The following is a 25,893-nucleotide window of genomic DNA, read 5'->3' on the forward strand; positions in this document are numbered from 1 at the left end:
TTGATGGATTTCTTCCATAATGATTTGAGCCTGATCCTCATCTACAAATAATAGTTGGATACCATCATAAGACCTCTTATACAACAAGTTTTCTTGGAGGATGAATTGAGTGGCATATTTTTGTAAATGCCTCTTCTCTCTTTCTGAAAACTCTTCAGGATATCTCCTTTCCTTGATGTAGTCTACCACTGGAGCATACCAAGGTCTTCCATCCTCGGTGAGTGTATTGACTGGTTCTTCATATGCTGGGTAGGTCCTTCTTTCTATTAGAAGGGCTGGATCTTGTCTCGAGTGTCACATTCTACCATGGACGCCAAAGTGGCTAAAGCATCGGTGAATCGATTGCTATCCCTGGGCAGATACTCAAAAGAAACTTCCTTGAAGCATTGCGTTAGTTGTTCCAGATAGACTTGGTAGGGCTTCAACTTCTCATCCTTAGTCTTCCACTTTCCTTGTGTTTGACAGATCACCACAGAGGAATCTCTGTAAACTTTAATTTTGTCAACTCCTACAGACAGAGCCATTTCTAACCCAATAGCACAAGCTTCATACTCTGCTATGTTATTGGTACAACTAAATTCCAATCTGAAGGCCATTGGCAAGTAAAAGTCCTCTGGGGTTATCAATAACACCCCTACGCCAAATCCTTTTTGATTGGCGGCTCCATTAAAGTACAGTTGCCACCCCCTAGTTGGTCCGGCTTCTATGGAGTGCAAATCTTCATCTGGGAAGAGGTCCTCTATTACTCGGGAATCATCCTCTGAGGGAAATGCTACTAGATGGTCAGAGATTGCTCGCCCTTTCACAGACTTTTGACTGACATAAATTATGTCGAATTCTGATAATAGCAACAACCACCTAGCCATCCTCTCTGTCAATGCTGGTTTCTCAAAGAGGTACTTAATTGGATCCATACGAGAGATCAACCTAACGGGATGTGACACCATGTAGTGCCTCAGGCGCTTAGTTACCCAAACCAGAGATGTACATGTCTTTTCTACTGGGGCATATCGAGTTTCATACTCGATGAATTTCCTGCTCACATAGTAGATTGCATGCTCTTCTCCATCCGCCTTGCCAACTTGGGCCATCATTGATCTGACCGCTGTTTCTCCTACTGACAAATATAGGAGCAAAGGTTCACCGAACACTGGAGGGATAAGTATAGGAGGAGAAAGTAGATACTCTTTGATTTTCATAAAGGCATCTTGACATTTCTCGTTCCATTCTTTCGGCTCTTTCTTCCTTAGGAGTTTGAAGATAGGTTCGCAAGTGGATGTCAACCGAGATATGAATCTGCTGATGTACTGGATGCGGCCCAAAAACCCTCGTACCTCTTTTTCTGTCCGGGGTGGTGGCATTTCCGTGATGGCTTTTATCTTGTCAGGGTCCACTTCTATCCCTCTTTCGCTGACAAGAAATTCCAGTAATTTTCCTGCTTTGGCCCCAAACACACACTTCTGAGGGTTCAGCCTTAGCTTGTATTCTTTGATTCTTTCAAAAAACTTTCTGAGAGCTGCAAAATGGCCTTGTCGGTCAATAGATTTGACTATCATATCATCGACATATACCTCTACTTCTTTGTGTATCATGTCGTGTAGGATAGCCGTGGCCGCTCTTTGATATGTTGCCCCAGTATTTTTCAACCCAAAAGGCATTACTTTGTAACAAAACGTGCCCCAAGGTGTGGTGAAGGCGGTTTTCTCCCTGTCCTTCGGGCACATACTAATTTGGTTATATCCTGAGAAACCATCCATGAAGGATAGTAGAGCATGGCCTGCAGTGTTGTCTACCAAAATGTCAATGTGGGGTAACGGAAAATCATCCTTCGGGCTAACCCTGTTAAGGTCACGAAAATCCACACACATTCTGACCTTCCCATCTTTCTTAGGGACTGGGACAATATTGGACAACCATTGAGGGTACTGGGTTACTTGAAGAAATCCTGCATTCCATTGTTTGATTACTTCTTCCCTGATCTTCTCACTCCATTCCGACCGCATCCTTCTTAACTTCTGCTTGACTGGGCGAGCCTCCGGGTATGTTGGTAATTCATGTTGCACAATCTATGGATTGATGCAGGGCATATCCTTGTAGGACCAGGCGAAGACTTCCTCAAATTCCTTGAGGAGAGAGATCATTTGGGATGTTTCGTTATTGTTGAGAGAAGCACCAATTTTGATTATTCGAGGGCATTGATCGGTCCCTATATTTACGGGGTGGGTATCCTCTCGGACGGGTTGAGCTCTTCTTTGCTCCAATTGTTCTAACAGATTACGATGTTCTAAGACATTATCATCATCAGAAGAATAGGAAGAAGAAGAAGAAACATACTCAGAATCAGTAATTTCATTCATGATAAGGGGAAGAGTACAGACAGACTCAATGGACTGGACATTTCCACCGGACTCAGATACAGACTCAGAGACAGACTTAGACAGGACTATACTAGAGCTAGTTACAACTTCAGACTCATTAATATGGAAATCTTCCATCATTCTTGCCCAATTCGCTATGGATCCTTGGAGAGGTTGTATGAGAAGATGTGGTGCCGGTCCTTCTTCTTCTTCTTCAATAATCACCGCTACTTCGAACAGTTTGCCGATCCCTTGATCCCCTGTGACTTCCTTCTTGCTGGCTTGATCCAATTCCATGGCTATCCAGCCTACTTCGTTCTTAAAGAATATTTCAAGTCCTGGTAGATGGTTCTGGATTTCCATAGTAAGGGAAGTCTTCTCCCTCTTTCACAAAGTACCCATTCAGAGTCTTGAAATATGGCTCACCATTTGCCGTACTATTCTTCTGTCCTGTGGCTTTCTTCCTTGGGTTCTTTAGGTTAAACCCTAATCCACAACGGTTGGCATTGGTTGGTATCTCCGGGAACGCCGGTACCCCCTGTTGGTTTTTTTCTAGTCCTAATCCAGGGAAATATTTCATCTTTCTCATAATCTTTACAGAGGCCTCACTCCACATTGTCAGGAATTTTCCTAGACTTTGGTCTTCTTCACTTGCAGAGGTAGTACAAATGTGGCCGATTTCAAACCCACCCAGCTGCACTTCTTGCGAGGATGAACCACCTACTTCAATGTTGGCCAAAGTGTGTACCATTTTCAGGTCTCCAAAAATGGTAATCACTTTCTGGTCATATATGAATTTCAGCTTTTGATGAAGACTTGATGCTAGGGCTCCCGTTGAATGCAGCCATGGTCTTCCAAGCAACATATTGAAGGATGCTTGAATGTCGATGACTTGAAAGTCTATGGTAAAGCAGGCGGGTCCAATCTTGACACTGGTGGTAAGAATCCCAATTACCTCCCTTCTGGAATTGTCGTATGCCCTGATGGTTTGACTAGACGACTTCATTTTGTCTAGAGATAAACCCATGCATCTGGCTGCTTTGAGGGGCATCACATTGAGGGTGGACCCATTGTCTATCAGAACCTGGGGGACCTGATTCTTGTTACATTTCACCGCAATGTAAAGCGTCCGATTGTGATTCTTTCCTCCTGGGGGTAAATCCTCTTCTGAGAAAAAGAGTGACTGAATGGCATAAGTGGCCCCCACTATGTGAGATAATTCCTTAGGCCCCATTTCTATGGGCACTTGAACCTTGGTAAGAGCTTTCAAAACAGCTTCTTGGTGGGTTGGCGACGCCATTAATAATCCCCAGATTGAGATATTAGCTTGGGCTTTCTTCAATTGGTCTAATACTCGGTTTTCTGGCTCCACAACCGCCGTTGATTGGCTAGACCGATATTTTTCCACTGTCAACTCTTTATTCTTGAAGTTTCGGCCACTCCTGGTTTCGGCCACCCCTGACTCTCTTTCTTTAATGACCAACCGGACTGGGCAAAAGTCCCCATCTTCGTCACTATCAGTGATGATAAGAGGACCCTTGGGACAAATTCGGGTTTTACCTCCTTCATCAGACAAGGCCACGATAGACTTCCGGGCTTGATTTAGGATTCTTGATAGGGTTTCTCGCTTTTCAGCAGCCTGCTGGACTGTATGGGATTCTTCTGGTATCAATTGGCCAATGGCATGAAAGGCTTTCGAAGCCGCTTGGTACATCTTTCTTGCTTCCGCCAATGACTTATAGAAGCTGAGATCCTTCTTTTCTCCTTGAGAAATTAAACTTTCGGACCTCTTTTCTGGGGTTGAAATAACTGGGTGGATATTCCCTGTTGGGTCATTTACTGCTTCTCCCTCATTGACATGACACATATAGAAGTCATCATGTGCTCTTGCCCACTCACGGTATTCTCTGTTACCCTGATACGGAGATGGGGGAGGAGTCCCACATAGGTCTTGTGTCAAGGCCAAATTTAACTTTACAGAGTTTTCCAAATGGCGAATTGCTTGAGGGAGCGCCCACTGTTCTCTAACAGGTTCCAGCTGTCGAAGCTCCTCCTGGTACTTATCATCCAAGACCGCCATTCTCATGAGTGTTTCCTGGATTTTATCTACATCCCGGTGGATCTTGTTCACTCGGAATGATAATTCCCATGGTGCGGGTCCTCAAATGTTCTCATACTTCTCCAGACGCGTCCTTGGTTGCCAAGGTTCCTCATCCTCCGTTTCTTCTTCCCCTTCGGACACTTCAACATTGGATTCCTCTGATGCAGATTCTTGCTCACTTTCATCTTCTTCAGATGATTGTTCTTCTTCCAACGGCTCTTCCCTTTCATCGTCGATGTCCATAGGAAAGATACCTCTGCTGGGGTCAATCTGAAATTCCCCGAGGCTGATATCATTGATCCATGTGTCCCATGTTTCACTTCTTCGGGGTGGATCTGGATAGGAGAATGAATCTGAATACAAGACCAGGTCTTCTGGAGGAGTTCCGAACAGATCACAGGCCAAAGCATTGACTAACCAAGTCATATTTTTTAGCTCATGAAGGGTTCGAGCGAGTTCATCGCTCTCATTTGGCATCACCAAGCTCTCACAATGTGCTGCGAAGTTATTACACACTAGATCTGGAAATAGAGAAGTAGCCTTGTACAGGATCTCTTGAGTATGGGTGGAAACATCGAGTATATCTGTGACCTGGTAGAAGGCGCTCATGTTCCAACGCTCAAAATCTTCTCTGGACACAGTCCAATCGCCTCTGGGAACCTTTGGAGATGATATCTCCTCATCATCTCTGCTTTCATACTCATCTGATGATACGGGTTGAATAAGGCTGGTAGGGTCATTTTATCATCGCTTCCGATGTTATTTACCCAATCCATCGCTTCTACTCCTTCGTCCTCCATCGTTGGACTTTGCTCGGCATACTCTATCCATCCCTCGTGGATATCTTGGTCGTCTTCCTCATCTGAGCTGTTGTCAGTATCCTCCCCTATATGGACAAGAGAGACTTCTTTGGTCAGAGCTTGTCCAATAGCTAGTGCTGAGACTGCTTTAAGGAGCTGAGGTGTGACTCTAGTGATTTCAGTCCCTTCTTCTTCTTCAGGAACCAGGTGAGATATTTCGGATGATGAGAAACCATACTTGCATAATGGTGTCATTATCTCGAGACCCTCTAATCCATACTCCAAGAAATCCAACTTTCGAAGCCGGTTGATGGATGCTATACCTCTACCTTGGTCACATGGTTGCCCACCTGTTTGGATATTCCCGTCACAGTTGGTTCGGGCGCAATAAACGTAAATATGCATCCTTTCTACCCGTGTTTGTCGTGACTGCTCATCTCTTCCTGAATACCACGGGATGGGCTGGATCAATGTAGTAGGATCTTGGAATGGTGTCTCTTCCTGCAGCATGTTCACTGATCCTGTATATGACTCTGGGGAATAGGTCCCCTTCACCAGTGGTTGTGAGATTTTCCATGCAGGTATCTGGTATTCCACCCATGTGGCACCTTCTGACTTTGGATGATAGAAAGGGGAATCGGGCCGATCCACTTCCTGAGACACCTCTTATCAAATCTGTGGTTCTTTTTCCTCCTTAAGTTTCTTGGTCAACATTGCTATATAGACTTGTGCCTTCATTAGCTTCCTCTTCCCGACTGGATGAATCAAGGTGGTAGGATCTGCTTGCTCGGCATCCTCTTGAAGCATATTTACTCTATGGTTAGGTAGAGGATTTGTGGTGACATTTGGCAGCCGCTTCTTCTGAAGTTCAATTTTTCCCTCATCAATCAAGTCCTGGATCGCATGCTTAAGAGCTAGGCATCTATCCGTATGATGGTCTTGTTGGTCGTGGTAATGATAGTACAGATTGGGCTTATACCAGGTAGGTGGATTGTTCAAATCCACAGGCTTAGGAGGAACGGAATTGATCATTCCCTGCTTCTTGAGCTTGGTGAATAACAACGAGGGTGTCATTCCTTCGAAGTTGAAATTCCTCCTGGATGCTTCAGATTCAGTTTGGATCACAAGAGGGGTGGATCCTGCAGCTACCACTTGGACTTCTGCCGCCTGGCTGCTTGTCCCTACAGTATTTCCTCCTTTGGCTCTTGGGCTTTTCCTTGCCGAATAGCTTCCTGATGCTTCACGGGTCATACCCTGATTCTGCCTTTCTGTAAAGATCTTATCTTCAATCTTCTTCCCAATTGTCATAAGAGCATCAAATGTTTTGATGTGCTGGTAGTATATCTTCTCACGGTACTCCCCATACAGATTTTCTAACAATATCTCGACCTGCTCCTCCTCAGTAGGGTGGTTCCACATTTTTGCGGCCTTCTCCCTGAACTGCATGATGTAGTTTGAGAACTCTTCACTTGGTTCTTGCCTCAAGGTTTCCAATTCTCTTCGAGTAATATCCATCTCAGTGTTGTATGAATATTGCTTAGTGAAGGCTTTAACCATAGAGGCCCATGATTGGGTTTGGGTGTGATCAAGCTGGGTTAACCACCTCAAAGCAGATCCGGCCAAAGAATACAAGAACGCCTGTCCCATTTGGTTTTTAGAAAGTCCCCATGATCTGGCAATGGTAGTAAAAATCTTGAGATGAGCCCTAGGATCTCCCGATCTGTCGAACTTATCCAATTTCCATTTGAAATCTTCGGGGATTTTCCCTTCGGGAAAGAACACCAGGTCTTCTTCATCTTTTTCTTTGACTTTGCCCTTGACAACCACTTCTAGCTCGGCTACTTTTTCTCTCATTTTCTTCTCCCTTTCAGTCTCAGGAGGATCCATAGGGTGGCTATCTTCCCCTTCTTCTATTGGTATGATGATTGGAGTCTTAAGAGTTGCGGGGTTAGTTTTTCAGACTTCTTGCTCTGCTGGTCCAGCTATGGATCCGCCCCTAGATAGTTCATTGACCGACTGAACTAGTTGTGCCATGAGTTGCCGCATTTCAGCCATGTCTACTTGCAGCCTATCCACTCGATCTTCGACGTGACTTTCAGACAGGTGATCCTCCGGAGGATTCATGTTACTCACAAGTGATATCTCAGAAGATGAACTAGAAGAATGAGAAGGAATCAGGGATCTTGAGGAGAATGGTGGGTTGGCTCGAGTCAACCTTCCGTCGCGTCGGACCCAGATGGATAAGGACGGAATCGTGATTCTACGAAAGAGAGAAGAATACCTAGTTTAGACCCTAAGAAGGCTAAAGAAGAATTTTATTTTTTTTATCTTTTTTTTTTTTTATCTTTTCCTTTTGAGTTTTTTTTTTATGATTTTTTTTTTTGGTATTTTATAACATTTGTTTCATTTTATTATTTTATTCGACTCAAGTAATCGGAGTGGTCATCAGAGTTTCAGCAGACTCCTCTGAGACCAGGCTTCGAATGCCGTCATTGCCCAAGCATTTTTGAACACAATAACAAAAAACAAACAAAAGAAAGATCCTAGTTACCGGGTTATTGATGATTATGTTTGGAGTCAAGATGAGATGCCTTCTTTTTTTTCTCAAGGGACATGTAAGGTTCCATTATATGGAAGTGGACTTCCATTTTTCTTTGAGGGACCATCGTGGGACTATTGAATTCCTTATCTTTGGTGGTATCTCATATCAAAACCAGGTTAATCGTCAAATGACCCTAAACTCGGTCTTTCTTACAGCTAACAAAGGTTAGTTTGTGTCGTACCCTAATCATATGTGGTCTATTTTCCTACATGATGCATGTAATGGGTAGGCTTCCATAGGACAGAACAAGGCCACCCTTGACAGAACTGATATACCTATCGCTCGTGGTCGCGAATTGTAGGCACATGGTTCTTTTGATATACCTGGAGAATAGGTCACACAAACTCAGAGTAATCGAGCTAGTGCCTTTTTTGAGTGGCAAAGCACTCCACAGCACACTAGTGAATACCCTCATTGGTGATTCTAAACTCGTACAGTAAATACCAAGGGTTGTAGCTTTGCCGCGAATTACCCATGACTACTCATGGGGTCCAACGACTAACTACAGGGGTAAGAGGAGTTTCCATGCAGTGTATGTGTGCAAGAAAGTGGTACAGGAAGCGGCTATCATCCGATCTCAGAGTACTTAGCATGACGTGCCTCACCTCCCCGGGGGTAAAGGCACGACAGAGAGTACCCTCGCCGTTTGATTTCACTTCGAGCACTATGCATGATGCGGTTAGTACACACAAGGGTTAGCCAGACAAACATATTATGGTATTTATTTATTCATTTATTTTTTTTTTTTGTATTTTATTTTATATATATATTTTTTTTTATTCTTTTATTATCATTATTTTTTTCCTCTTTTTTTTTTATAAAAGTTTAGAGAGAACATTCTGTCATTTATTGATAGTACCTATTTAGAGAGTTTGACCTCGGGTGGACATTTGCCCACCACGTCCCCAGTGAAGTCGCCACTGTAAGTACCGCGGTCCTTCGGGACGAAGGTTTCCTCGGCCCTTGCCCTTTGTGGTATATGGCGACATAGGGTTTTGGGAGATACATGTGTGTGTGTATGGATGTGGATAACATTGTCAATGTATGATATCGATAAATGGGGGATTGGGATCATGCATTAAAATATGCTAATATAATGAGAAGTCGCCACCTAGGGTTAGGGCCTAGGACCCATTAAGTGTAGCCCTACCCGTGGTGAGCGAAATCGGGCTACGTGACTCCATATGGTCCGACCAAAGGTTCGGGTAAGGGGTCAGTTACGAGTGTGGGAAGGTGTTAGGCACCCACCTCGCCGCCGAGCCGGTCTCTCTCGTGTTAGATGCTACATAAGGACGAATGTTGTCTCTCTCTTATTACGGGGATGGGGGATATTATGAACTACATTCAGATGCTATGAATTGAACTAAAGCATAATAAACTACATTATATATGTGAAAAATGCGGACTAAAACGGTAAAATATGAAAGGACTACATTGGATCAACAAAAATGCAATAATTATACATGTATGGTTGTATGCCCCTGGCTCAGAGGAGATGGACGAATGGACCGACGCTGCTTCTTTCTCGGCAGAGTAACAGCTCTTTCGAATGATTTGGAAAAGAGTAACCAGACAGAATAACGTTTGTAACAAAGGAGTTTCGATGGTTATCCGTGCACAGACGGGATACCAAAGCCAAGGAGCCAAAGCGCTCCATACTCAGAGGGACAATCGAAGGATCTGTCCGCCACAAGAAAACTTCAAGCACTCACACACTCATGAGAGAAGGAAGGGAAATGAGGGTGAAAGGGGGGAAAAGAGGCTAGGAATCACTTGGGGAGGGTCTCTCCACCCAAAATTCCTTGGGAAATGTGGGAGGGGACCCTCCTATTTATAAGGAGGGACCCTTTCTCTCTCCTGGCCGGATAAGTCCTCCACGGCGCCGAGAGTGATGTCAGCAGGCTGATGTCACACCCCCTCATGGCGTCGTGGAAATTCGGTACACATCCCCACGGTGCCGTGGGAAGAGTCCACGGCGCCGTGGGAGCGCACTGCCATTTTTCCTTGTTTTTGGGCCTAAAATGGGCCATTTTGTGCTCAGTATGGTTCTTGGTTTTATGGGTCAGGTATCTTTGAATCTGAAAAGAGGGAGAGTGCGTCGTCCATCGTCCATGTCCCGTTGTCATCATCGCCAATTAGGGGGTGACAAAAAATCAGCGTCTACATAGGAGGATATAATAACCATCAATAAACTACAAATCATAGATATATACAGAAAATTAGGGTGGTTAAATTAAAAGAAGCCTTGAAAAAGATGAAAAAAAATTTAAAATAATAGTCCAAATGGTATCCTGATAGACATTTGGAAGTGTAGGAATTTGTGGTTTATCGTGGCTAAGTAGATATTTAATAAGATTTTGACCACAGGAAAAATGCCGGATGAATGGAGTAGAAGCATCATGGTACCGATTTATAAAAACAAAGGTGATATTCAAAACTGTAACAATTATAAAGGAATTAAATTCATGAGTCATTCTATGCAATTATTGGAGAAAGTAATTGAAGCTCGCTTGAGACAAGAAACTAATATTTTGGATATAACCAATTTGCTCTTATGCCAGGAGTTAACCACGAAAGCTATTTATTTGCTTAGGATACTGGAAAGATTTGGAGCATATAAGAAAGATCTTCATATGGTCTTTATTAATTTAGAAAAACTTATGATAGAGTTCCTAGAGAGTTAATTTGACCAGTTTTTTTTTTTAAAATGATTTGAATAAATATGTGGACATAATTAAAAAGGGAAAATTACACGTCACCCCTGGTTTTCAAATGAAACTCAAATCACCCCCTGATTTTTGAAAATACTCAAATCAGCCCCTATATTAGACCCCAATATGACAAATTAGTCCTACCGTTAGTTTTTTGCTATTAAGTGACGATGTTAGCCAATTAAATAAATTTAAATCCCTAAATTACCCTTAACACCCTAACATAGATTTTGAAGGGTAGTATTGTAAATTTAATTCTAATGTTTTACTACAAAGGTAAAATAGTCCTTTCACACCAATAAATAACGGCAGACTAACACCATTACTGTAGAGGGGGACGGATGAGTATTTTCAAAAACAGGGGGTGATTTGAGTTTCGTTTGAAAACCAGGGGGGGACATGTAATTTACCCATTAAAAAATATGTATCATGCTGTAGTGACTAGCATATGAACTAAGGAATTAGGGTAGTGAATTACTACTAAGAATTGGATTATACCAAGGTTCAAATCTAAGCTTGTATTTGCTTGCACTAATCATGAATGAGTTGACTACAACCATTCAAGATTAGATCCCTTGGTGTATGCCTTTTGCAAGTGATATTGTTTTGGTGAATGAAATAAATGATAGAGTACATATCATCTCCCTCCTCTCTAGTATCCATAATATCAAACCCCTCCCTCAAGTTTTGAATAATGATAATGCCCTCCCCTTTTTTTGAAAGATTCTATCAATCATACCCTAAGAGGCTAACGGTGTTAAAACAGCAGTTCAAAAGATGATATTACCCTTTAATTGGAGTTAAAAAAGGCAGAAGCCTTTAATTGGCTAACCTCATACTTTTTTTTTGTATGTTTTTTTTTTCTCTTTTGCTTCTTCTGCTTCCCATTGCAACCCATGACCGAACCCATCTAACTACCGCAGCCACCAAATCCCCAACTTCTTCTTCTTCTCCTCCACCATGGCTGAATGCACCGAATCATCTCCTTCTCCTTCATCTCTCATCTTCTCCGTTTTCTAATATAAAAACCCAACTCAAACCTCCAAACTCCATGGCTGCCACCAAACAAACCCTCTTCTTCCCCTCTGCTTCTTTTCTTTTTCTTCTTCTTTAATATACTAAACCTGTAAGACCATCTCTATGGATTAAATAGGTAATTCCAAACCCTATGGATTCCAGGCCTTAGAGATTCCAGCACCAGACCATTATTTGAGAGATAAATTCCTTGAATTAGATCTGGCGGAAGAAAAAAAAAACAATGTTTGGCAAAGCTTCTAATTAAGGAACATGTATGTGAATTAAAAAAAAATGTTTTGGCCAGCCAAGGCTGCCATTACCGTGAATAGTTCACTAGGGACCTGAAAAACCAGTGTTTTGTTAAGACGACAGGAAGCATTAGTGCACGCAACACATTCACAGACCAAGCCACATGATGTCCGCACTTGCAGGCAGCATGCGGCCTAGGCTGCAAGCTTGGTGCAGCCGTTGTTTGCCCACTTTTGATGTTTCTCCCCCCTTATGGTCGACAGATAGCTAGCCTTATAGAGGTCGCCAAGGTGGAGCTACCCTTCCTCCGGTGACCTGAAACATATTAAAAAATAAATATCTTGCAATTTTGGGCGGCGGCAGCTTTGGGAAAAAAGGGCTTAGGGAAGAAGATGAAGTCGATTATGATTGGGTTAGGGTTTTATTGGATTAGGCTTTTATGTTTTACTTTTATTTGGTTTTGTTGCCGCTGGAATGTAGCTGGATGACGTGGAGACCTGCAAGAGGTGAAGGGGCACTGAAGAGACCCGGAGTGGACTCCGAGGGAGGACTCTTCGATGCCATAGTCAATCCGGCAGAACAGTAAGAGAAGGGTACATAAAGAGTCAGAGCCTGAAAAGTGAACGTACCTCTTTGTGGTCCCCCTTCCTCTTAATAGGGTTTACGATTATCGAGGCTATGATGATTCCTATTTCTGTATGTCTCTCACCTGATCGTTTGGTTGGGTTACGTGTCCCCCAAGTTATGGGATTGTTTCCTGTTATAGTCACGTCAGTAGTTTGAGTCCAACTAGGAATGTGGAGCATGCTTTTAGGTGTCGTGTGACCCAAGTCTCCCTCCACGTTTCGTCTTCCTGTTAGTGGACCGTTATTTGGTATAACAGATGCCCCCCACTCCGTGGGGCGCCATAGGGGCCCTGGGGAGTAATCCTTTTCTCCCCTGAAGCCCGATCTTGGCCAAAAAGTGATGTGGGAAATCTTCGGAGTGCTGTTTCAGCCTCAAAACGCCTCTGAATGGCCTAAAAAGCGTGTACATCATCACCTTTAGCGGTGTATAGTATAGGGCTTGTCGAGAGCTTCAAAATGATAGGTATTTCGACATATATGGTGTTTTGGTCCGACACTGACCGGGTGGCTTTTTTCTCTCCTCTTTTTTTTTTGGCTGGTCAGGTCTACTCGTCTGGATGCTTGGCCTGGTAGAACGACTCGGCTAGTTCTGCTCTTTAGGGCGTCTGGCTGGGCAGATCTGCTAGGTTGGTTCTGGGCATCTGGATGCTTGGCCGGGCAGATTGCTCGCCTGGTTCTAGCCGTCTGTGATGCTAGACGTTGCTGGGCACCTGTTCGGTGCATTCTGGTCGTATGCGGCGCTGGACGTGGCTAGACAGACTTGCTTGGTGCGCTCTAGCCATCCGTGGCACAACGCGTCACTGGGCAGGCTGGTCATTTGCAACACTGGGCATGGTTGTGTGGGTGGTGACGTTCCATCTCATTGCCTATGCCATTTAGCCGCATTAACCCATTTGGCCTCCTTAAAGCGGTGATTTTGGAAATTCACATTGATTACTTTTACTTTTACTTTTTTTTTTTGTTAGACCTGCATTGATTATGGAAACTGAAATCAAAATATGCCACGTCAGCCCTACTAGTGGAACCCTAAAGGCGTGACTTCTGGCCTTCCTTCAACCTCTATAAATCGGTGGGAGCTCATTCCTTTTTCACTTAAATTTTTTTCTCTCTGGCGTCTTGGTTATCCTTTGGTGTGCTCAGTTGGCCATCGCTTGCTTGGGTTGTTTTGCTCTACTCGTCCTAGCTTGGGTTGCTTTGCTCTATCACCAGTAAGTCATTCTTCCCTTAATTTATTTAATGGCTTCTGATATTTCGGCCCATCCAGCCACCGAGGTTCCCCTTGAGGATTCTTCATCGAGTTCTGACTCAGAGGAAACACGGTCGGATTTGGCCTTTGATGGGTTGAGTGCCACAGGTGAGGCGCAATCCCCTTCCCTTCCAGGTGAAGAGGATGAGGGTGAGAACTTTATGGAGGCTTGTGCCACAGCTACGGGCTGGACAGACCCCATTTTAGAGGTAGCAGCGAAGGATGTTCCATGTAGCCTCAAGAAGCTAACCTGGTTGGGACCAGGGATTTGTATAGTATCCCTGACTCTTTTAGAATTAGGGCGGCAAAGGATGGGGAAAGGGCCAGCTTTAGGAACCGGGATGAGATGTGTCTCTACAGGGATCATTTGGAGGTCGGTCTTCGTCTGCACTTCCATGACTTCTTCATTTTGTTGTTTTGCTATTATAAGTTAGCCCCCCGCCCAGTTTTCCCCAAATGCTTGGTGTCTGGTCGTTGTGTTTTGCATATTTTTCTCTCACTTGGAGAGAAGGGTGAACATGGATCTATTCATTCATTGTGTCACCCTGTACAGTTTTCCTGAGGGAGATGGTGGATCTGTTCAACCACCATTGCAAAATCCAAATAAAGCATTAGTACTAGATCAAATACAAATAACATGCATTGCGAAAATCAGTCTAAGAACTCACCAGAGTTCAACCCACACTCAACCAAGATAGACTCCTTCTCAATCTCAAACGACCGGAGCTGTTGCAAGCTGCCCGACTTGGCTAGAGCCAACGAGGTTTCATCTTCAGCATCGAGAAAAGGTTTTTCATTCACCTCGTCGCAAACAACCGCCACCCACAGGATACTAAAAGAAAACCCTTCCTCGGATTTGATGAAGAAAAATCGGTTCTTCCACCCATGGATTGACGACTTAACCCTGTCAAGAATTTTAATGTCGTCTCTCTGGCAAAAATAATACCGACCATCGCCCTCGGGAAGACTGTACAGGGTGAAATAATGAATGAACAGATCCATGTTCACCCTTCTCTCTAAGCGAGAGAAAAATATGCATATGACCAGACACCAAACATTTGGAGTGAAATGGGCAGGGGCTAACTTATAATAGTGGAACAACAAAATGAAGAAGTCATGGAACGGCAGAAGAAGATCGGCCTCCAAATAATCCCTGTAGAGAAACATAATTTTAAAAGTCAGGGATACCATACAAATCCCTTATCCCAACCAGGTCAGTTTCCTTGAGGCTACATGGAACATCCCTCGCTGCTACCTCAAATGGGGTTTGCCCATGCCGCAGCTGTGGCATGAGCCTCCGTAAAGTTCTCACCCCCATCCTCTTCAACTAAACAATAGGGGAATGCACCTCACCTGTGGCACTCGACCCATCAGAGGCCAAATCTGACAGTGTTCCCGTTGAGTCAAAACTCGATGAAGAATCCTTGAGGGGAACCTCGGTGGCCAGACGGGCCCCAATATCAAAAGCCATTAAATAAATTAAGGGAAGAACAACTTACTGGTGATAGAGCAGAGCAACCCAAGCTAGAGCGAGCAAAGTAAAACAACCCAAGCAAGCGATGGCCTACCAAGGACACCAAAGGATAACCAAGATGCATAGAAAAAAACTTTTAAGTGAAAAAGGAATGAGCCCCCATCGATTTATAGAGATTGAAGGAAGGCCAGAAGTCACGCCTGTAAGGTTCCACTAGAAGGGCAAACGTGGCACATTCCTAATTGATTTCAGTTTCCATAATCAATGCAGGTCTGACAAAAAAAAAGTACAAGTAAAAGTAATCAATGCGGATTTCCAAAATCACCGATTTAAGGAGGCCAAATGGGTTAATGCGGCTAAATGACACAAGCATGGAACGTCACCACCCATGCAGCCATGCTTAGTATTACAAATGACCAAAACTCGCTGAGCAGTTTGCCCGACCATGCCCCGCTAGGGGTGTCAACGGTCTAGGTTGGGCTGGGCTTGCACTAAACCCTAACCCAACCCTAGGAGCCTTAACCTAAACCCAAGCCCAGCCCAGCCCTGCCAGGGCCAAGCATACCCTCAATCCAGCCCGACCCTGGCAGGGTTTTCCCAAGCCCGACCCAGCCCTGAATATCTTTGCCCATGAGCTTGTGGAACTAACAAAGCCCACTCAGTCTACCCACTTAACAAAGCCTAAGCTATAAAAAAACATAATTTTTCAGAAACAGGCTATTACTAGACTTGAAACTTCGACCAATTGGCCATGGTAGAATAATTTTAACCGTTATAACGCGAGCCTCTCTTTGTATGTTTTTAAATATATAGTATATAATACAAGGTCAGGCTGGTCCTACCAGGGTCGAGGCCTCAACCTAGACCTGACCGAGCCCTGCCAGGGCCAATAAAAACTAAACCCAACCCGGCCCTATATTAAACACAGGCCTGGCCCGACCCTGTTCGGGCTCAGGGCTGGTTAGCACGGGTTCAGGTTGGTCGGGTTTTTCCCTACACCGTGTGCCACAGACGAGTAGAGCGCGCAGAGCAGGTCTGCCCAGCCACGTCCAGTGCCACATACGACCAGAATGCATCGAACAGCTGCCCAGCCGCGCCTAGCGTTGCTGAGGGCCAGAACCAGCCGAGCAGTCTGCCCGACCAAGCATCCAAATGCCTAGAACCAGCCAAGCAGATCTACCAGGCCAGATGCCCTAAAGAGCAGAACTAGCCAAGCAGTTCTGCCCGGCCAAGCATCCAGATGAGCAGACCTGACCAACCAAAAAAAAGAGGAGAGAGAAAAAAGGCCACCCGATCAAGGCCAGACCAAATACCGTACCTGGGTCCCTTCTTCCCTTTTATACCTAGAGTGATTATCGAGGCGATTGGGAGTCTTCCTTACCTCCATTATCTGACGCGTGGTGGAGTGGAGTTGGTTATTCCCTCTAATGAGGGATGATGTTTCCTAGTGGGGAACAGAATCTTCTCTTATGCGATGTTGGTTTCAATTGCTCTTTGAGTTGTGCCATGAATCAGTTGCTTGCCCCCCCAAGGCAAGCTTCGTGACACGTGTTGCGTTGTCCTTCTAGTGGATTACTTGATAAGATCCTACTATGTGTCGGCCGCTTATTGGCTTGCTATTTTTGGACGTATCAGATGCCCCCCACTCCCTTGAACACAGAATGGGTGTATGGGAGTAAGTTTTTTTTGTCAACTCTGCTCGTCTAGGTGTTTGGCCGGGCTGACCTGCTCTGCTGGTTCTTCCCATCTAGATACTTGGCTGGACAGTGCTTGTCATATTCTCTTCGTATCTAACCTGGAGTTCCATTAGATTGCTAGGATGTTTCTTGCAGAGCTCCCAATTGAGGTCCTTGTCGCGGATCCTGGCAAGTAGAGCAGTGAATTCCACCTTGGGATCAAGGTCCTCTACTTCCAACTTGACCTGGTTGAACCAAGTTAGGTAGGATCTCAGAGTTTTTCCACTTCTCTGCTTTACAGTGGTGAAGCTCACTGGTGTCTTCTTGTAGCTCCGACTACTCGTGAAGGCAGAGGCAAAGGCTGTGCTAAGCTACCTAAATTCATGAATGGAGTTTGGTTCTAGGTGAGTGAACCAAGTCCTGGCGGCTTTCCTCAATGTTGAGGGAAGGCGCGACACATGATCGTGTTAGAGGCCCCACAAAAATCCATTATTGAGTTGAAGCCTTCCAGGTACTGAACAGGGTCGGTGGTGCCGTCGTAGTATTCGAATGCTGGCATTTTAAACTCCCTGGGGAAGGGGACAACCATGATTTAATCCGAGAGTGCTGTCTTCCCAGAGAAGACAGATTTCTCGGGCAATGGCTGTCTCTCGGCCATCTTCTGGATCTGCTCCTGGAGGTCCTTCAATTGTTTGTTCTAATTGTCCTCTACCCTTTTCACGGTCATCCTTGGGCTGATGCTTTGAATGTGCCTCGTTTTGATCGGCATCTTTCTCCTTCTATTTTTCGACCTCCCGGTTGTGGCTGTGCTAGCTCGCATGGGTGGAGCCCGAACTGCTTTTATCGCTATTCTCGTCCTGACTGTGGATTCGCAGAGGAATAGGAGTGGTCCCATGATAGGCAGCCTGCGCGAGGGCCTTCGAGTTTTGTTCAAGAGCCTTAGTCAGCCTCTTGACCTACTACTGAAGGGCCAGGAATTGGCCTTGAGTCACCGGTGCCTGAGGATATAATGGGGGTAAGGCCCGGCTTGGATGACCTTGTTGCTGCTTTATCTTTTGGGTTTCGCCCCTTAAGGTCTTCCCGTCGCGATTCGCGTTTAGCGGTGCCAGGCGTTGATCCTCTAGGGGTGTAATGGCTCAGCTCCGGCTACTGTTGTTCTCAGCCTCATTGTTTGATGTCGATCGTTGAGTATTTCTGGTATTCACCATAGTGGCCTCTGCTCTTTCTGTTCCCATTGACGATGTCAATCTGTTGCTGTCGGAATGTAGTTGGATGACATGGAGACCTGCAAGAGGTGAAGGGGCACTGAAGAGAAGACCCGGATCTGACTCCGAGAGGGGACTCTCCGATGCCAAAGTCAGCCCGATAGAACAGTAAGAGAAGGGTACAGAAAGAGTCAGAGCCTGAAAAGTGAACGTACCTCTTTGTGGTCCCCTTCCTCTATATATAGGGTTTATGGTTACCGAGGCAGTGATGATTCCTGTTTTCGTACGTCTCTCACATGATTGTTTAGTTGGTTCCGTGTCCCCCAAGTTATGGGATTGTTTCCCGTTATAGTCACGTCAGTAGTTTGAGTCCAACTAGGAATGTGGAGCATTTTGTTAGGTGTCGTGTGACCCAAGTCTCCCTCCATGTGTCGTTTTCCTGTTGGTGGACTGTTATTTGGTATAACAGGTTTAATTTACATACATGTTCTTCAGCGGTTGCGGTCTGAGCATATACAACTAGCAACCGATTGAGGCAAGAAGTAGGGGTGGCTATTTCAATCAAGTAGGCTAAGTTGGGAGGAAGAAGAGGAAATGGGGTGGTGGTGTTCGTCGCTTTTGCGAAAGAGAAAAAGGAGAGGGGCAATGTTGCAAGAGGTGGGGCATGCAAGGAAGAAGAAGAGGAAGAAACACAAAAGGGGTTTTAGGGGGAAGAAGACGCAGAAGGGGTTTTGGGGTTGAAGAGGGCAAAATTGGAATAAAATTACATTATGGGTATTATGGGGTTTTAAAAAATTTGTAAATGCCCACGTCATCACTTAATGGTGTTCTTTAACTATTAGGGTACAACTGATAGAATCTTTCAAAAGTAGGGGAGGGCATTATAATTATTCAAAACTTGGGGGAGAGGTTAGATATTATGGATACTTAGAGGGGAGGGGGGGTGATATTTACCCAAAATGATAAGATAAATGCAAAGTTGGATTTACGGAGATCACCTGAAATGAAAAGGTTTTGAGATAATTAGAATAAAAACAGAGTATATGTGTATAACTTTAGTAACAATATGACTGAGAGTGATGTGGTGAAAAATGATGATAGCGAGTTAACATAAAGTGCTAACTTTAGATACCTAGGTTCAATCATAAATAAAGGAGAAATATATGATGATATTATACAAATAATTAGAATATGGTGGATGAAATGGAGGGACGCATCAGGAGTCTTGTATGATCGACACATCCTTTTTATAAAACAGTTATACGACCAACAATGACGTATGAGACTGAATGTGTTTTTTTTTTTTTTTTTTGGGGTAAAGTATGAGAATGAACGTTGGACAATAATAAAATACAGTTAGACAGACTTAATGTGGCTTCTACCCAAAAAAAAAAAAACTTAATGTGGTTGAAATAAGAATGTTGTGGTGGATGAGTGGTAAAACTAGAAAAGATAAAATTCATAAAAGTTGAGGGTACCCACTCATGGTGGATGCCATCTGGGCGTAGGGGTGCCAATTTTGGATCAAAACTGGGAACCGGATTAGAATCGGAACAGACCCACCCAATAGCTTATTGTTCTAGTTTTGGATCTACCGATAAGTTATTGGTCAGGTTCCGGATCTACCAATTAGGAACTGGTGGAACTGGTAGAACCAGAATAAATTCATATCCCAACATTAATTTAAGGCTCGAAGTCATGAGAGCTAAGGTCAAACCCTTTTTTTTTTTCCAATTTTGGTTGGTACCACTTGTCTCATATACTATTTTACCAAAGATTTGGCTGTAAATTTTTAAGGTCTATTTGGGAATGCTAAATTAAGAGCATACCTTAAAATAATCATAACTTATGAGGGTGGTGGTGTTCCTACTTATTATTATTATTATTTGGTAAATTGGTGTTTCTAGTTATTAATTAATACAAAACAAGAGGTAATATAGACTAGTTATGTGATTTGAGGAAAAAAAATGAAGCATATCTCGTGTGATTGAAATTAGTATCTTATTATAATATTATTAAATATATGTAGCATGTTATAGGGAATTTTTTTATTTTTTATTTTGATTGGATTGCTTGGAACCATTTAGGAACCGGAACCAGCCCACCCATACCAAGGTTTTGAGTATTTGGATAAGGATTAGCTAGACAAGACAATGTATAATGGGATTAGCCAGAGATTGATTTGATATTATGTCTTAAATCTACCAATCCATTGATTAGGGCCTGAACAAGATCGAGGGATGAAATTGGTCAGGCTTAAACAACCATGACATCTCCAATTTCAGGCCTTTAGTGGTCCATCAGAGTCTAGTCAACTCTACTATGATGAAGACAAAAGGAGAGATTATACCAGTGAATTGGTGAGGATTGGTAGGTGGAACCAATTCTAACCCTATATCCCAATCTTTATATCCTTGAATGAGAGCCCTGATCACCAATCCCAAACATATTATTGCCAGAGTAAGGATCAAGCAAATAGACAATGCTCCAGTTAGTGAAGACAACCATCCACAAATCAAGAAAAAATAGGTATTCGTCTTAAAAATCATTGATGCACCATTCTTAACTCTTAGTTAGTAAGTTCGGGAACGGCAATTGAACGGGAACGAATACGTACAACAATTAAACGGACTAGACGGTAATAATATTTTTCAAAAATCCGGCTTCATAAAATGCATACGGTATTAATACGGTACACGTTTAATACAGGTATAATACGGCATAGACGGCAATAATACTTTTAAAAAAACGGACATATATTCATTATATAACATGCATTCATCACCTAATAAACAAAATAATATCATAATTTTATGAACTAAAATAAACACAATAATATAATATGCTATATAACATCTCTAAGATTATCATTTAACATACCAAAATATCAATAATCTACAAGAAATGAATGTAGATTGTCTGAAAATGAGATGAGCAAGTTGATTACCTTATCATTAAATCATTCTTCCAACATTACATTTCTTTCTATCTACAATGAGATAATCATATATTTTTAACCAGATGTGTTCTTGTGAAGGGGGATGAGTTCCCACTAATTAACCAACACAAGACAAGAGACAGAGTTCCAGATATGGATCTCCACTGTACACATTAGCTACAAGAGACAGAAAAACAAGAATAAAATAGAATAGAGATTGAGCCGTTCTCACCAATATCACACCAGATTCATTTGCTTCACTACCACCATCAAAGTTCAAAGACCAGAGAAACAAGAGGAGAGTACAAGACTTAAGTGCCGCTTTGTTGAACGGAGATGGGGAGGATGATTGGAGATGGAGGGCGGCTACTGTTGCGGCAACAGTGTTGCCTGCTACGGTTGGATGTTCAACGCAAATCGAAAGGGACGAAAGGGAAAGTGAAATCGTTTCCCTAAATTCTAATCTTTTGGGTATTTTTTTTTTTTTTTAAATGTATAATACGCTTATTATATGAGTATAATACTCGATCGATTAAAAAATATGTTTTTTTATAAAAATATGGGAAAATACGGGAACGGGAGTATTATACGTTTAAAAATTCAGGTACGCATATAATACGCGTATTTACTAACTAAGTTCTTAACTCATTCAAGCACTCTTAGCCAAGAAAGTTTGGGAACTAGTGGTGAAATAGGGCCGGGGTTGGGTTGGGTTTTTAAAATCCTAGCTCAACCCAGAGTTCTCTTAGCTCAACCCAAGCCCAACCCGACCCTAGGTCGGGCTGAGATATCTCAGCCAAGGTCCAACCCTCCCGGGGTCAGCCCAGCCCAACCTAGCCCTGAGTGATCCTGATTGGGTTGGGCTGGGCTGGGCCGGGTTGGCCTGACTTGCCCTGCTTTTTTGCCATTTACGTTGTCTATGTATTAAAAAAATGACACATGTGATTGAGTATTGGTTTGTTTCATACTTATTTAACTAATAGACTTTTCTTTGGATTAAAAACTTACCCTAATCTTAAAATTGTAAAAATTTCCGTTCAGTAGATAATTAGCCATTTTTTTTTGGTAAACCAATAGATAATTAGTTACTAAATAAAAATTGTAAAATGTTAACAATAAATTGTAAAGCATAACCTAACATAGGGCCAGGCCGGGTTGGGCTTAGCCCGAGGCCTCAACCCAGGTCCAACCCGACCCTAACATAGGGCCTGAAAATTTCAACCCTAACCTGCACTCAAGGTTGAAAAATCAAGCCTAGGCCATGTTCGGGCTCAAGATGGGCTTGAGCCGACAGGGCCAAACTTACACTCCTATTGGGAACACTACTGAATCTGAATTCCTCTTTTTTGGGGTAGACTGATGAAAATTAAATACTTCCCTACCGCTATTTTCTTCATGTAGATTGTCCTATGAGTGCTTCAAGGGTGGAAATCAATTATAGGGGGCACATTCCTTTCTTCTAAAGGGATTATTTATCAAGTGGATAATGTAAGAATTATTAATACATAGACTAACCCATGGATTCCAGGAGTTGCAACTTCCTCGGCTCCTTTCCCACTTCCTTAGACAACCCCCCCTAATTGGGAGATAAGTTAATTGATGACTCCTTCAATTCCTGGAATTCTGATTTGATTTATCATTTGTGGCAATTAGATATAGCTGAAAAAAATTCTTGATATATTTGTGCTGTCATTGCCAATGGGGAATATACAAATGATTTTGCTTACAGATTATCAATTCAAACATCTGTTCTCCTCCTAATCACATTTGGCAAAAAACATGGCATCTTTCTATTGCTCCTAAAGTACAAATTTTCATTTAGAAACTTTACTTGGATAAGTGCCATTACCAAAGCTTCTGAATTTATGGGGCTTCAACATTCCTAGTCAATGTCAACATTATGATCATCCTTCTCAAGACATGGATCATCATTTTAAGAACTGTCGTTTTTCTCAGGAACTTAGGAGTACGTAGAGATGGATTCTACTTGCTGATTAGCACATGAAGCATTTTAGAGTGGATTGTCTGCTTATTAATTCATCCCATGTGATCATCCATTAATAATATGAGATTGGCTCTAATGTCTACTATAATTTAGCACATATAGATCACATTTACTGATAATATATTTAGACACCAATGAAGAAACGTAAACACTATCTTTTATCTCTCAAATGTTTTTGCTTCAGAGTTTATGTAGCTCTACAATCGTTAACTCAACATTTCAAAGGACTGTCTTCCATATTGCTTGAACTCCTCCAAGTACCAATGTCGTCAAAGTTATTGTGGATGGTGTGTATTTGGGGAATTTAGGTCCAACAGGTATTGGAGTTGGTATTAAGAAATCATGATGGTCAGTTCCAATGTTAATTGCTTTGCAAGATATGTGGGGCATACTTATGCTTATGTACGTGGTAGAAGCAACGGCTATTCGACAAGATCTTATGGTAGTCGAGTTACACGGATATCATTATCTCTGTGTAGAAAGTGATAATCAACTTGTTATTAATCTCCTTAATTGAAACTTTCATTCTATTCCATAGAGAATATCACCAAACTTAGTTGACTGTTTCTACTTATGTAACCGTTTTAGTCAAGTAGTTCTCCAGCATGGTGAAGGTAATATCTCTTACAACTTTCATCTAATTGGATATGATCAGACAAGATTCCGTAGCATGTGTTTTAGGAGTACACAAACATCAACACTATCTTGGAGCAAGATTGTAGCAGATCTCAATTTTATGACTTTTCAGGGAACTAAAATAAAAATCCAGAAAACTTCAGCTTTCCACCAATCTAATCCAAAAAACTTATAAACCAAGGTTATACTTAGTTATTTGGTTGTTAAGAACATATATATGACTGAAATCAGCTAGGATGCAAAGAACATCTGACTGTTGATATCAACATCTGGCTCTCCATACTCTCAAACCAAGTAGAACAAATCCCTTAGATCAGATTTTGTTATTTTTTTAAGCCTAATCTCACAAGGAGATGTGTGTGATGGTGGGTAATTTTCTTCATCAGAATAGTGGAAGCTCTGGTTTATTACTTTGTTATGAACCTACCCCATTTTGGTTGTATGTAAAATCATTCTGTTCTGTATGTGTTAGATTTTTTTTTTTTTTGCATTTTTCTTTTGCTATTGTTATTTTATTGTATTATTAATTCCTCCCAGAGATTGCTTTGATACTGTGTTTGTTAGTATCATTGAAGTAAAGAAGAGTAAAGAAGAAACAAAATGGATAGTGGGAGTTCAATGTGAGCCTATTCAGAACATGTGACTAGTGATGTTAGCTAATGACTCCATACATTCCACAGATGTAGGGAACCATAATACTTCAACTTGAAGAAAACTGTCGTGAAAGCCCTCTCTCGAAGGGTGGGGATTGGGGACTAGCGTAGAAGCAAGCTACTCCTCCGCAACTATTTTCCGGTGATCTTGCAAGTTTTTCCGGTTCTCTAGATCCACCACCATAATTAATAACATGCATTTATTATCATGAAGCATCAAGGCATGTTTGGGTTATCAGATGCATTAATTATGGGATTTCTTAGCGTATCAATGATGCATATTCACTAATCTCATTTTTATTGATCTTTCTCTCTGTACCCCAGGAGAGAGAGAGCTCTTTATTCATGTACTTCTTCCAATCCTCTCTTAAACTGCTTAAGCATTTTATTGTCTTTCTTATTTGTTATTGCTTGCTGGGCATATCTTCGTCTACATCTGGATTTCGTTTATTGTGTCACTCTCCTTTGGGCATTGCTTATTGGTACCGCTAACGGTGGCGAGGATTTTGAGTTCCAGTCTTTTATTAGGGGCCTAGTGAGGGCTTTTGTTTCCTCATCCTTGGGTCCTTCTTGTTATATCGTGAGGATTCTTGGGGTCATTCTACATCCCCTTATCGCACTTGTGAGCTGGGTCTCATCTGTCTTGATGGTAGTTCTAGCTCTCTTCGTCATATTGTGGAAGTAGTCCTATGGTGAATCACGAATCCTTCTCCTTTCTCCTCAACTGACCCGGACTCTCTAGTGGGAAGGAATTATCCATCACTCGCGCATTCAGAGATTGGCTTGAGCTTTGGTAATCTTTTGATTGAAGTCAATGCAATTCATCCATGCACATTGTGAGACTATTTTTGTCGCAGACTGACGTTAGCTGGGTTTCCTCTCCTCCGGACCTTATTTGTAGTACTGCTTTATATTTTGATTGTTGTTTTATCTGTTTTCCTCCGGACTTTAAAAAAAGGTAGTGGGAACCATCTGCTAATGCTATTTTCCCGCTCCTACGTTCGGCTATTTTGTGCTACTGAATTTTTTTTTTTTTTTGTTTTTTGTTTTGTGCTACTGAATTTAAATGGCATAAAAAGACTCCAAAAGGTCACTTAAAACGTGGATCACATGATGCCATTCATGCTTCCTCACTCGCAGAACACGAGACACAGCTGCAAGACTTCTTTCCCTTGAACTCTGTTCAATTAACGTTCTCTTAAACTTCAAAACTTGGACCGATGGAACAATCCATATTTGCTGCAGAGTTGAAATAGAAAAGCCAGCAACGAGAAAGCTAATAAAGAAGGGGAGATGAATAGAAATATAGCTTAAAAAAACACAAAAATCTCTACCTGCGGAAGAAATGACAAAAAAAACAAAACACACAGAATAACAGTAGCTTTTCTCTTAAATCCCTCTTGAAAACCGGATTCTAGAGATCATCCTAATAAAATAAAGGTGATGGCCACGGGTCTAGGTTGATGGTACAAATTCAAACACGATAATTCTTAGAAGTTAAAAATCCCATATTAACCCTTGCACCTCAGCTCTACTGAGACTCTCACGCTGTAACTGAAATGATAATACAAACGAACCGATCTTTGGCTCAAATGAA

General features: G+C 42.5%; 1 long non-coding RNA gene across 1 annotated transcript; it reads left to right on the forward strand.

The window, feature by feature from the left end:
• Positions 1–8,394: 8,394 nt before the first annotated feature.
• LOC122670463 lies at positions 8,395–25,794 on the forward strand. Its single transcript, XR_006334211.1, has 3 exons — positions 8,395–8,408; positions 23,677–23,681; positions 25,667–25,794. It is a non-coding gene; the product is annotated as an uncharacterized LOC122670463 (long non-coding RNA).
• Positions 25,795–25,893: the final 99 nt, after the last annotated feature.

This window comes from Telopea speciosissima, chromosome 8, assembly GCF_018873765.1.
Source record: "Telopea speciosissima isolate NSW1024214 ecotype Mountain lineage chromosome 8, Tspe_v1, whole genome shotgun sequence".
In the NCBI taxonomy this organism is placed as follows: domain Eukaryota; kingdom Viridiplantae; phylum Streptophyta; class Magnoliopsida; order Proteales; family Proteaceae; genus Telopea; species Telopea speciosissima.